We start from the raw sequence: 14,183 nt of genomic DNA on the forward strand, positions 1-14,183 counted from the left end.
TCAAAAATTTATAAAGATCATTAAAATGTCTTGAACAGGAATTGAATAAAACCATTCAAACTACAGCATGCATGTAATTTTGCTAATTCAAGTTTTTTTTTAATGGTTAAAATGGCAGCATTAAAGACATTTGTAATTAGAAGTTTATAAAAATTCTATATAAAATACCTTCCTTAACTTTGTATTTTATTTTTCTTACCTTAATTATATGAAGAAGGTGTAATGATTTTTTTTAACCAGGCCCCATGTAGAGGCTCTTAAGTCTCCTTCAAATTACCTCAGTGTGCTATATAAATATTAGCATTGTCTCAGTGTCCTTTGGCGTGAAAAAAGTTGGGCAGCGTTGCCCCATGCTATCTGTTCCCTCTTTTCTCGGTCAGCAAGGAGCTGGTCAGCAAGGTCAGCAAGGAGCAACCGAACTCAGCCCGTGGAAACTGACAGGACAGTTGGCTCTGCCATCTCTGCCAAGCAGGACAGACAAGGCCATTTGACTCATGAAATGTTGGCTTATTCATGCTATTTACGGCCTGGCTAAGGAAAAGCAACACCATAATCTCCAAATTCTCAAAATTCATTTAAAATTCATTTAAAATTCAAAATTCAACATAAAAAGTTCTAGCCCATAATGCAAACCTTTTCTTACATGATCTTGGTGATTGTCCTCCATACTAACTTGCCCCCTGTGCTGCTTTTTCTCTTGTGATTATAAGGATATTGAAGCTGAACACTTGCTTCCTTTTTAATTCTCCTTAAGTGTGTGACTGACCAAGACATGTTCTTCTTTATGGCTGAGTCATGCTTGTCTAATTCTACTGATAGAACACGTTGTAATTTTATAAAAAAAAAATGCAAACTATTCCCAAATATGCATTGTCTTATGGCTATGCTTTTTCTTTTAAAAAATCTCTAAGAAAATGTGTTTTGTATATTCATTACTTAATGTAATGCATTCCCTTCTCTTGATCAGTCCATTTTCCTTTGATTAGTGCTGCCAATTTTAGGCCTGGGGAGGGAGAAATCTGGATCCCGGTAATATTCAGAAGTCTAGTATAATATCCATCATTTTTTTCTACAGTTGTATTCTGAACTTGGTAATTACAATATAAAGAGAATCCAAAGGAAAAAGATAGGCAAACAACTTAGTGTGTTACTACTAATTTTTTTCAAATACAAGGATAATCTCTATTATTCTCATTTGAGTCTTGTTTTTTTCTATCCACATAGACCTTGTTCTTCCATATCAGACTGACATTCAGTTTCATAAAGTAGTCTGTCTCTAATTACACCTAAATGTTTGACAAGATTAGAATATGTTCTCTCTTCTCATTACCCATGTCTGAAAGGGAAATTCACTTTGTGAAATATGTAATTTTATTTTTCCTTTGGAGGACAGGTGAAAATTCACTGAAATGTGGGAGTGACAACATAATTTTCTGTTATGTTACCTAGACAGCATTTGTTCCTAAATTATAATTCTGGACAAATTTTACTCACAAAGGAGATGATGGTTTGCTTTCCACATTTTCAGCACCCAGTAAGCTGTGATGTTCCCCAGTGCATTGCTAAGAGAAAGTACAAGATCCAATCCCTTCAGGCAGCACCCTACCCTCAGGGCAGTTCTCTGTGGAGGAAGTCCTTTGTTAGGTGGTGTGGACACTGGAAAGCAATTTATTGATGACAGCAGAGCCTGGATGCAGATCTGATTCCTAATGTTTTGTTTGTAGTTCTTCCAACTAATAGGAGCAATGCTGACTTACAGAAAGCAGTTTGGTTGGAGGCTTAGTGTATCACATCTGAGGGTGACTTCACTGTTCCTCTCACTGGGGTCCACACAGATTACCAAATCCCATTCTAGACTGAGTGAATGAACCCCTTTGGGGGTGGGGTCTTGAGAATCTGCACTTTTAAAAACATGCCAGTGGATTCTTTTAAAAAAAATCATGACTTTTTATTTTGAGATAATTTTAGATTGACATGTATTTGTAAGAAACAATAAAGAGACCCTCCGTATCTTTTCCCAGTTTCCCCCAGTTTTGGAGAACATTTTGCAAAACAATATGACAACTGGGATGTCGACCCTGATGCGGTCGAGACAAAGCCCTTTTCCATCCCCACAAGGATCCCTCAAGTTGCCCTTTTAAAGCCATGTGCTCTTGGGTCCCAAACCCTCCTTAACCTCTAGGATCCACTAATCTGTTCCCTTCTTAAAATTTCATCATTTCAAGAATGTTCTATAAAGAAATCATATACTATGTATCCTTTTGAGTTTAGATTTTTTAAAAAAACTCATTGTATTTCTTTGGAAGTTCATCCATACCTTGCATATAACAATAGTTTTTTCCTTTTTATTGAGAGGTGTTCCATGGTATGGATGTACCACAATTTGCTTAATCATCATTAATGATGATTGTAATAATCCTTAATCATGCATTGAAGGGCATCTGGATTGTTCTGAGGTTTTAACTATTATGAGTAAAGCTGCTCTAAATATTAGTGTAAGTTTTTTGTGTGAACATAAATCTTCGTGTTAGGCCCGAGTTTTCGCGTCTGAGAGACCACCAAGAAGCCAAGCACCGATGCAATCACACGAGGGTTTATTTGACAAGCTTAAGCTTGGGCCCAAGTATACCCGGCACAGCAGAGTAGGGACTTGGACTCCGAGGTGACAGGCTTAAGCTTGGGCCCAAGTATACCCAAGGCAGCAGAGTAGGAACTTGGACCCCGAGGCTAGTTAAGGCAGTGGTTTTTATGGGTCATTACAAGAGGCTTGGGGCGGGGGGAGGAGAAGTTACAGACTTTTCTGCAGTAAGCTGATTAGCTGTTGCCGGGGTGTTGCAGGGTGGGGTACTTTCTTGGAACTAAAGCAGGGTGGGGGTCCCTGGAACTAAAGTAAATTAGGGGAAAGTTCAGCCCTTGGTCATAGGGACCTGAGATGGCTGCCGAAGCTAAGATGGCTGTACTTACGCTAAGGCTAAACCTGAGGTGGGATGGCCTTAATTTTTCTTGGCTTCCACATTCGTTTCTCTGAAATGAATGCCTAGGAGTGCAGTTGCTTTATATTACAGTATTTGCAAGGATAGTTGGGTTTGTTTTGTTGGTTTGCTTTTGTTTTTAAAAGAAACTACCAAACTTTGCCAGAGTGGTGGTACCATTTTATATTCCCACCAGCAATGTATGAGTAACCCAGTTTCTTTGCATATTTGGCAGGTTAGAGTATTGGCATTATTTTTAATTTTAGCCATTTGGTGTGTAGTGATATGTCGCTGGGTGTTTTGTTTTTAAGAATGTATTTATTTATCTGACAGAGAGAGAGAGAGAGAGCGAGCGAGAGCACAAGCAGGGGGAGTGGAAGACAGAGAAGTCTTCCTGGCGAGCAGGGATCCTGATGAGGGGCTCAATCCCAGGACCCCAGGATCGTGACCCAAGCTGAAAGCAGACGCTTAATGACTGAGCCACCCGAACGCCCCAGTCACTGAGGTTTTAATTTTGCATTTTTCTAATAACTAGATATTGAATCCCTTTTCTTGTGTTAATTTATCATCTGCATATCCTCTTTGGTGAAATATCTCTTCATGTCTTTTGCCCATTTTCTAATTGGAGTTCTTAGAGCAGTTTAAGGTTTACAGAAAAATTGAAGGAAAGGCACAGAGATTTCCTGCAAACTCCCTGCTGCTACCCATCACAGCCTTCCCTAAACAACATACTCCACCAGGGTGGTGAATTTGTTACAACTGCTGAACCTACATTGACACATAATCATATACTAAGTCTGTAGTTTACATTGTTACTTACTCTTAGTGTTATATATTCTGTGGGTTTGGACAAATATCTAATGACCTGTATCTATCATTATAATATCACAAAATATTATGACTGTCCTAAAAATCCTCTGTGCTCTGCTTATTCATCCCTCTCCTTATCCCCCTACACCCAGCAACCACTGATCTTTTTACCATCTATAGTTTTGCCTTTTTCGGGATGTTACATAGTTGGAATCATAGAGTATGTAACCTTTTCGGATTGGCTTCTTTCGCTTAGTAATAAAAATTTAAGGTAATAGCTCATTTAATTAAATTAATTTATTTATTTTTAGCTCTGAATAGTATGCCATTGTCTGGATGTATCACAGTTTATCCATTCACTTGCTGAAGAGTATCTTTTTAGGTTTAATTTAATTTAAATTTATTTATTTTTTAAAATATATTTTTTTAAAGATTTTATTTATTTATTTGACAGAGATCACAAGTAGGCAGAGAGGCAGGCAGAGAGAGAGGAAGGGAAGCAGGCTCCCAGCTGAGCAGAGAGCCCCACATGGGGCTCGATCCCAGGACCCTGGGATCATGACCTGAGCCAAAGGCAGAGGCTTTAACCCACTGAGCCACCCAGAGGCCCAAGAGTATCTTGTTTGCTTCCAACTTTTGGCAATTATGAATCAAGTTGCTATAAACATCTGTGGGCGAGTTTTTGTGTGGGCATAAGGTTTTACCTCCTTGGGTGAATACCATGGAACACATGGTAACAGTGTGTTTAGTTTTGTAAGAAGCCACCAGATTATCTTCCCAAAGTGGCTGTACCATTCTGTATTCCCATCAGCAAGGTAAGAGTTCTTGTTGCTTTACCTCCTCACCAGCGTTTGGTATTGGTAGAGTTTCAGATTTTTGCCTTTCTAATAAATGTGTAGTTGCATCTCGTTTGAATTTGCAGTTCCCTTATGACATATGATGTAGAGCACGTTTTCGTATGCTTATTTGACATCTGTGTGTCTTCTTTAGTGACACATTTTTGGATTGTTCTTTTCCTGTTGAATTTTGAAGGTTCTTTATATGTTTTATATAGTAGTCTTGGTTTCCACATATTTTCTCCCAGGCTATATCTTGTTTTTTTCATCCTCTTTCTAGGCTCTTTCACAAAGGAAATGTTATTAATTTTGATGAAGTCAAACTTTTCAACTTTTTCTTTTATTGATCTTGCTTTATATTTATAATTTAATAACTGCTTGACACTAGATTCTGAACAGTTTCTTCTATGTTTTTCCTAAATGTTTTATAGCCCTACTTTTGATGTTTGTCTCCAGTCCATTTTAAATTAATTTTTGTATAAGGGGTGAAACTTAGGTTAAGATGCTTTCGGGGATGTGGGGCTTATGTATGCATCATTTGTGGAAAAGACTATCTTTGCTCCATTAAATTGCTATTGAACTTTGGTCAATCATTGAATATGTTTGTGTGGGTCTATTTCTGAGTTTTCTATTTTATTCGAATGATCTATGCCTGTCCCTCTGACAATATCACACAGTCTGGATTGCTATAATTACATACATCTTGAAATCACACAGATTACTTCCATTTTAGTCTTTCAAAATTGTTTTAGTAGTTGGAAATTTTTGGCCTTGATGTATAAATTTAGTCTATATTTATAAAAATATCTTGCTATAAATATATATTAATTTGGAGAAAAATGAAAAATGTGGTCTTGCAATCCATGATCACATTATCTCTATTTATATATTCATTGAGTTCTTTCACCAGCATTTAGTAGTTTTCAATGTGCAAGACTGTGTTTAGTTAGATCTATACAGTTATTTTTTTTTAGAGATTGTGAATGGTATTGAATTTTTGATTTTGTTGCCTACATGTTCATTGCTAGTATGTAGACATGCTACTGAATTTTGTATCCTATCTTGTATCCTGTGATCTTACTGAACTCATTTGTTCTAAGAGATTTTGTAGATTTCTTAATATATTCTATATGTACACTCAAGCCATCTTCAGATAGGCACAGTTTTATTTTTTCCTTTCCTTTTTTAAAAAGATTTTACTTGCTTAATTGTTTAATTGAGAGAGAACATGAGCTGAGAGAGGGAGAAACCCACTCCCCTCTGAGCAGGGAGCCCAGCTAGGGGTCGATCCCAGGACCCTAGGATAATGACCTCAGCCGAAAGCAGACTCTTAACCAACTGAGCCACATAGGCACCCCTATTTTTTCCTCTCCAATCTGTATGCTTTTTATTTCCTTAATTCATTGGCTAGAACTTCCAGTATATGGTGAAGAAGAGTTGTGAGAGTGGACATCCTTATGTTGTTCTGCATCTTAGGGGAAAGCATTTAGTCTAGCGCCGTTAAGTATAATGCTTATTAAAGGCTTTTTGTTCATGCTCTTTATCACTTTGAAGAAGTTCCCTTTTATTCCTATTTCTTTGAAAGTTTTTATTATTAATGGGTGTTGAGTTTTTCCAAAAGCTTTTCTTTCTTTATAAAAATTGAGATCTAATTGATATAAAACATTGCAATCACATGCTTATTCTTCATTGATTTATAGGATCATTGGGATTTTTCTTCTCTAGCTTGTTTAAATGTTATGTTATATTGATTAGCTTTCAAATACTGACTCAACCTTGCATCCTGTTATAAACTCCACTTAGTGTTTTAATTTTTTTAATATTGTGTTACTTTCTATTTGCTAATATTATGTTAAGGGGTTTTGCATTTATCTCCTGAGAGATACTGGTTTTTAGTCTATTTTTTTTTTCTTTCTGTATTCTTTGTTTTGTATTGGTATAAGGGTAATACTAGCTTCCTAATGTGAATTGGGAAGTGTTTTCTTCTCTTCCATTATCTGAAAGAGATTGTGTAGCATTGGTTGTTAATTCTTCTTAAACATCTGGTACAATTCTCCAGTGAAAACACCTAGTCCTGGAGATTTCTTTTTTATGAGTATTTGAATTCTGAATTAAATTTCTGAAGTTGTTACAGGGCTAGATCTCTTTCATATCAGATATGTTGTGGTAGTTTGTATTTTCTTTTAAAGAAATCCGTCCATTTATTTAAGTTGCCAGATTTACATATATAGTTGTTGGTAGTATTTCCTTAGATGCCCTTTTTGATGTGTTGAAGGTCTACAGTGATACTCCCTGTTTTACTCCTCACATTCATAATTTGCATCTTCATTTTGATTTATTAGTCAGTCTTGCTAGAGGTTTGTCAATTTTATTGATCTTTTTCAAGGATCCAATTCTTTGTTTCTTTAATTTTCTCTGTTTTCCTTTTTAAAATTTCTTTGCTTTCTGCTCTTTAGATTACCTTGTTGCTGCTTGCTCTGAATTTAATTTGCCTTTTTTTTTTGTTTGTTTGTTCTAAGTTCTTAAGTTAGGAATTTAGACTGTTGATATTAGACTTGTTTCATTTTCTCACTGATGCGTTTAGTTTATAAATTTGACTTTCAGTACTATTTTAACAGTGCCCCACAAAGTTTGATATGTTGTATTTTTATTAAGTTCAATGTATATTTTTAGGTTCTTTGAGACTTTCTTTTAACTTGTGGATTATTTATAGTTGCATTCATTAGTTTTCCAAACATTTCAAGGTTTTCCTGTTGTCTTTCTGTTACTGATTTCTGATTTGATTTCATTATGGTCAAAGAGCATACGTTGTTTGATTTCAACCCTTACAAATTTGCTGAGGCTTAGTGTATGTCTGGTTACATGGTCTATCTTGGACCATGGTCACTGAAAAATTGTTGGGTGGAATGTTCTCTAAATGTTCATTAGATACTGCTGGTTGGTAGTGAGGTTTTCTATATTCTTGAAAATATTATATCTAGTTTTTTTTTTCTGTTAAGACACTGTATTGACATCTCCAACTGTAATTGTGAATTTATCTCTTTCTTCCTTTCAGTTCTACTTGTTTTTGTTTCACATATTTCACAACTCTATTCTTTGATGCATATATATTTAGGATTGCTATGTCTTCTTGGTGGACTGACACTTTACTGTTATGTAACATCACTCTCTTTGCTAATTTCCTTTGCTTTGAAGTCTACTTCATTTGATATTAATATAGCTAGTTGTGCTTTCTTTTGATATTTTCATTTTATATGTTTTTCCATTTTTTTCTACTTTAACTTTGTCTATATACATATATTTGAAGTGAATTTCTGCAGAAATTTTGCAGCAGTTTAGAGAATCATAGCATATAGTTGGGTCGTGTTTTTAATACACTTTGTCAGTTTCTGTCTTTAACTGGTATATTTACATAATTTACATTTAATATAATTATTCATGTGTTAGGGTTCAAGTCTGCTATTTTAATTTTAATTTTCTCTTTATTCTTTACAGTTACTTTCTTTCTCATTTTCTATTCTTTCATGTAGTTATTGGAGCATTTTTTTAGAATTCCCTTTTGATTTATCTATAGTGTTTTCAAGTTTATTTATATAGCTCTTTTAGTGGTCGCTCTAGGTATAAGATTATATATATATGTAACTCATCAGTGTCTGCTGGTCATTTTAACAGTTCTAGTGCAGTATAGAAACCTTACTTCTTTTATACCCTTTAGCTTCCCTTATTTATAATAACCTGAAAAAAATTACTATATATTGAAAACCACATCAAGCAGTCTTCTAATTTTTGTTTCATCCATCAAACATAATTTGGAACTTTTAGAAGAGAAAGGATGTGCCATATTTTTGCTTCTCACTTTATTCCTGATTGTTTTAGTTTCCAATTGCTGTTGTAATAAATCACAAATTGACCAAAAGAAAACAACACAAATTTATTAACTTATAGTTCTGGAGGTTAGAGGTTTGAAATCATTTTTTTGGGCTAAAAACTGTGAGGTATCAATAAGGCTGCATTTTTTCTGGAGGTTCTTGGGGAAAATATATTTCCTTGACTTTTCCACCTTTTGGAGGTCACCTGCATTTCTTATGACTTAGGACCCATTCCTTCATGGGAATTGTTATGTTCCCTGTCCTCCGTATCCAAATGATTCATATCTTCCCATACCTAAAATACATTCATCCTATCCTAGCATATTCAAAAGTGTAAACCCCTCACATCATCCGTTCCAAGTCCAAAGTGTCATATAAATCTCATCAGCTCAAAACCCCTAGATCTCACCATTTAAGTCATTTCAGTTAGGTATAGGTGAAAACTCCTAGGGCAGAATTCCTCTCTGCCTGTAGAGGGGGCCTGTGGACCTGTGAAACTAGAAAGCAAGCTATCTGCATCCAAAGTTCAATGGTGGGACAAGTATACAATACCAATTTTAAAAACAAACATTAAAAAGGGAGAAAATGGAGGGAAAAAAGGAGTCACCAGCCAAAGTAACTTTAAAATTTAGCAGGTTAGGTTTCCAGACCTGACAATAATACCTGATGGTTCTTGCTTCTGCCCTCTGGGCTGTTACTCTCTTCATGTACAGAGATTCTGAGATTTCTTCTTGTTTCCTTTCTGTTCAGAGAACTTCTTTGAGTTATTTTTTGAGGGTGGGTCTGCTGCCAGTAGATTATTAGTTTTCATTTATTGGAGACTGTCTTGATTTCCCTTTTCATTCCTAAAGGAAGTTTTTGCTAGAAGATGGATTTTGAGTTGACAGTTAATTTCTTTCAGCACTTGAAGATGCTGTGCCACTTTCTTCTGGCTTCTGTGGTTTCTGGTAGGAAATCTGAAAATCTCTTTTCCCTTTTAGGTAGAACTATGTTTCTCATACCTTTCAAGGCTTTCTCTTTGTCTTTAGTTTTCAGAACCTTTTACTTTGATGTGTCTTGGTGTGGATTTCTTGGACTTTATGCTGTTTAGTGTTCACGTGTTTGACTTGGTCTTCTTGAATCTCTAGGCTGGTGCCTTGTACCAAATTTGAGTTTCTGTCATTATTTCTTCAATTATTTGTTCAGTCATGCATTTTTCTCTTTTTTTTCCTGCTATTTTGTTTATATGAATGCAGAGATCTTTTGGTATAGACCCATAGGTCCCCAAGGCTGTGTTCACTTCTCTTAGTCTGTTTTTTCTCTTTTCAGAATGCGTAATTTTTATTAATCTACCTTCTAGCTTCTTCTTTCTCTGGTCTTCCCATTCTGCTGTTGAGCCTATCCATTGAAATTTTTTTGCTACTGTATTTTTCAGTTCTAAAATTTCCATTAGGTTCTGCTTTATGTCTTCTGTTTCTTTGTTATAATTTTTAGTTTCTTCGCTGAGACTTTTATGTATTTGAAATATATTTCACAATTATTCATTGAGTCATTTTTTTTTTAAAGATTTCATTTATTTATTTGTCAGAGAGAGTGAGCACAGGCAGACAGAGTGGCAGGCAGAGGCACAGGGAGAAGCAGGCTCCCCGCCGAGCAAGGAGCCAGATGTGGGACTTGATCCCAGGATGCTGGGATCATGACCTGAGCCAAAGGCAGCCACTTAACCAACTGAGCCACCCAGGCATCCCACATTGAGTCATTTTTATAATAGTTGTTTTATTTTATTTTTATTTTTTAAATTATGTTCATGTAGCCAACATAGGGTACATCATTAGTTTTTAATACAGTGTTCAGTGATTCATTAGTTGCGTATAACACCCCATGTTCATCACAACACATGCCCTCCTTCATACCCATCACCCACTTACCCCATCCCCTGAACCTCCTCCCTTCTCTAACCCTCTGTTTGTTTCCTGGAGTCCAGAGTCTCTCATGGTTTGTCTCCCTCTCTGATTTCTTCCCATTCAGTTTTCCCTCCCTTCCCCAATGGTCCTGTGTGCTATTCTTTATATTCCATATAAGAGTTGCATGTGATAGTTGTTTTAAAGTGTATTTCAGGGGACGCCTGGGTGGCTCAGTGAGTTAAAGCCTCTGCCTTTGGCTCAGGTCATGATCCCAGGGTCCTGGGATCGAGCCCCACATTGACTCTCTGCTCATCGGGGAGCCTGCTTCCTCCTCTCTCTCTGCCTGCCTCTCTGCCTACTTGTGATCTTTGTCTGTCAAATAAATTAATTTAAAAAAAAAACTTTAAAAACAAAACAAAAAATAAAATAAAAAAATAAAATGTATTTTAAGGGGCGCCTGGGTGGCTCAGTCAGTTGAGTGGCTGCCTTTGGCTCAGGTCATGATCCTGGGATCAAACCCTGCATCAGGCTTCCCTGCATCAGGCTTCCCTACTCAGCGGAGAGCCTGCTTCTCCCTTTCCCTCTGCCTGCTGCTCTGCCTTGTGCTCTACTTGTGCTCTCTCCCTATCTATCAAAGAAAGAAATAGAATCTTTTAAAAAATGTGTTTCAGATAATTCTAACTTCTCTTTCACCTTGGTATTGGCATTTGCTGATTGCCTTTTTTTTTTTTTTTTCATTCAGTTTGAGATCTTCTTGGTTGTTGGTATGAGAAGTGATTTTTCAGTTAAAACCTATATATTTTAAGCATTTTATTTTGAGGCTCTAGGTTTTATTTATACCTGTCTTGTCTGGCTTCTTCTCACACTGTTCTAACAGGAAAAGAGAGAGCACTGTCTCATTATTGTCAGGCAAGGTAGAAATACGGGTTCCTATTTGGCTTCCATTGGTACCCACCTTAGAGGACTTTTTATTACTTCTGGGTTGAGGTAGGATTCTGCTTATTCATGTGATTGCCATTGACCTTGCAGGAGGAGGGTGTCTCTTACTGCTTGGAAGGGATGAAAGTCTTGGCTTTCTCCTCAGCTTCTTGTGACACCACCCTGAAGGAGATGGAGGGTTTGGTGATGGTTAGGATGCCTTGTTACAGGGCAGTGAAGGTATAAATCTAGGGTCTCTGCTTGGCTTTCTCACTATTCCAGTGAGTATGGTGGGGGTGTCTCATCTCAGTCTAATAAGGGATGAAGTCTAGGCTACCCACCAAGTCTTTATTGGTGGGGGGAGGAAGTGGGGCAGAATCTTTTTTTGTTGTATTTTGCTAAAATGGAGTGGTTATTGCTAAAAGATTGAAAAAGAAATTTTGCTAGACCTCTCCTGGTCCTTTGACTAGGTAGAACAGTTTTTGTTTTTTGTTTTTTTTGAGGGAGTAAGTTCTGTCTATTGGTACTTCTGGGTTGTCAGCTTTAGCTCCAAATCTGGTAGATAAGCGAAACAAAGAAAACCCAGGAAACAAAGTACAGTCTTGTTCCTTGAGATTCAAAAGTCACTAGCCATTCTGACTTCTCTTTACCTTTCAGAATTTTCTTTTGTTTGTTTGATTCGTTTGATCAATACTATTTGGGTTTTTAGTTTCGCTTGGCTTAGGAAATAGGGAAGAGTATGTTTAATCCATCTTCCTAGAAGGAGAGGTCTTATAGGTGATTCTGGAAAACCATGGTATAGCTTCTTAGGTTGCAGTACCAAGTTGACATTATATTATGACATTTAGAATTTCCTAGGTTAAGTCAAGTCATTGATGTCAGAAGATCTTGGGGTGATTATAAGTTTGATTGAATTCTAAGCAATTTTGTCATGCTTTTAACAATAAGTATAAATTATTCACAGTCTTGACCAAAATCATTTACTTGAAATTCTACTCTTTAATAACTAAATCTTTTAATGTTTTTTAAAAAAGTAAGTACTAGTGTATAACAGTATAAGTGGGAGTATTTTTTAAATACTCTGGAGATTTATTTTTATCACAATTTACAAAGTTTGCTGTGGCTAGAAATGTGTATTTGTAAGTCCCAATCATTTTGACATGATGGGGTTTTTGACTGAGCTTCTAAGTGTGTGACAGAAATCGTTGAAAAAAATTTTAATGCTTTTCTTTTCTTTCTAAGCCAGGGGGGAAAACCCCCTACTTTTGTTCTAACTCCAAAGCCAAGATGGAGAGTTTATTTCTAAAAATTTAAGATCTTTGCAAGCCTGCTTCTTGTAATTGCCTTCTAGGGTATATTACTCTCTATATGTATTGGATTTGGAAAAGATTTCATTTCAAATTTGGGAGATTGGGAAGTTGAGTTCAGTTTAATACTTGACCTTCAGATATACTGATTGCCATAGCAGTCCTTTTGTACTCCCAACTCCATAGAAGGTTCTGGATCATTTGCACTTCCTTTCACTATTTTACTTGCAAATTTAGAGTATCAGGATCTGTATCATTTTTCTAGGTTCTGCCATCTTCTTAGTTTCCACAAATATGTGTGAAAATTCAGTCCTACAGTAGATAACTTGCAAGTTGAGTGTATGAAACTTACTTGATTTTTGTTTTGTCTCTTTAATCTGGCAGAATTGAACTCTAATACTTTGTTATTTCCCCAAAGCCAAGTTAGCATCCATAGCATTGGCCAATAACTTCCCAGGTAAATATTCGTGAATCTTTTACCTTGCCTGGAATTCAGTTCCTATGATTAAGATAAGTGATATTTCCTGTCACTTCCTCCTGAGTGAGTTTATCTCTGTGTTCTAAGACAAAATTAGCTTCTTTCTTTCAAATCTCTCTATCCTGTTTTACTCCACCCACCATACAGACAAAATATATGTGGATATCTTCTTGACAATACTGACTGTTGCCTGGACTCCTGTTTATGTCTGGCCCTGGATGCCATGCCTTTGGGCTGTACCCACTTGCTGATACTCTGACTTTTCCCTTGAACACTGCTGTCTTTGAAGTATCTGGAACGTAACTGAGCTTTCTATGCTCTGAACATTTTCTAAATCCACTGCTCAGGGACAATTTTGTTATCATGCTTAAGTTCTATCTAACATGGAATTTTAGATTTCAGTGAAACTGGAGAAAATCTTATAGAGATCCCAACCAAAGGAGGGCCATATCAGTTCGATAAATTTTCTACACTCTCAGCTTTCCCTTTTTAAATTCATAGTGGCCTAACCATGACACATTCTTGTGGTTCAGCAGTTCTTGTATCTTCTGCCACCTTGTACATATGTTCCTCTCATAAATTATTTCACGTTTTGGTTTTAGATTTAAGGGTTTCACATGTTGGTTTAGATTTTGAGATCATAAATTTGTGGCTGAAAGACACAGGGCCACTTACTCAGAAGGCCATAACATATGAAGCAATGTGTTCCAACTCTGGAAGCACAATGCCTAGGTCAAAGCTTGCTGTCATCCCTTCCTAACAGGGTAAACTTGGGCAAGAGATAGAATCTCTCTAAGCACAGTTATTACAAGCTGGGGATAACAATAATAGTGTAAAAATACTGCTTTCATGTATTAGATTTTTAATGAAGATTAAATGAAATACAGTGTACAAAGGAAAATATGGACACACCTGGGTGGTTTAGTTGGTTAAACATCTGACTGTAAATATCAGCTCAGATCTTGATATCAGGGTTGTGAGTTCAAGCCCTGCATTGGCTGCACACTAGGGGTGGAGCCTACTTAAAAAAATAAAGGAAAATATGTAGCAGAGTTCCTAGCAAAATAGCAATTTCTAAATAGATGCTATGATTTTTTTTATTATTTATTT

Source organism: Lontra canadensis, unplaced genomic scaffold (assembly GCF_010015895.1).
Source record: "Lontra canadensis isolate GAN:19392208 unplaced genomic scaffold, GSC_riverotter_1.0 scaffold61, whole genome shotgun sequence".
Classification (NCBI taxonomy): domain Eukaryota; kingdom Metazoa; phylum Chordata; class Mammalia; order Carnivora; family Mustelidae; genus Lontra; species Lontra canadensis.